The following is a 675-nucleotide window of genomic DNA, read 5'->3' on the forward strand; positions in this document are numbered from 1 at the left end:
GAAGTTTCTGATAATTCTGGGGACGTTTCATGTACGAAAAATAAAATTAATTTAAAAAATGTTGGTATATTTTTAATTGATATTTCATTTAATTTTAGCATAGATGAGATTTGAAAACTAAAACAGCGGCAACGACCCTAACAGTACTTGATATGTATAAAATTATTGACTAATCAAAGCAAATCGAATGCAGAAAAAACTCTGGTGCGATCTCTATCAACATTTCCAAATATTATTATGTCATTTTTACTCTTTACCTCTCATTATTACGTTTCAACTGTTCCCTGGAACTTTATTTACCTCTTTTTGACTGTAAAATTGGTCATATACTGTCATTGTTATTGATACGTTGCTGTTTATATTTGTTTAAATAAAGTTTTTGGAAAGGAAAAAAGGCTGCAGCCCATGCTTCTTAGCCTACACACTAGCCCCTTTAGGATTGCTAGTTGTGTCAAGTTAATCGGGGTTAAGCAGAGAGTTTCCGGAAATGGCTGCTTGTCTTTTAAAATAAAGCGCGAAGTTTCCTTTTTGGATACAAATTAGGGCACCTCTTCCTATTTTTGTAAGAGGACAGTTTCATGCAATTAGTACAACGGAGTTACATACAAGTCGTAAATAGTCGGAAATGTTCTAAATGGAGCTACTACAAATTTCAGTACTTTTATTTTTGCGGAG

Source organism: Neolamprologus multifasciatus, chromosome 10 (genome assembly GCF_963576455.1).
Source record: "Neolamprologus multifasciatus chromosome 10, fNeoMul1.2, whole genome shotgun sequence".
Taxonomy (NCBI): Eukaryota; Metazoa; Chordata; class Actinopteri; order Cichliformes; family Cichlidae; genus Neolamprologus; species Neolamprologus multifasciatus.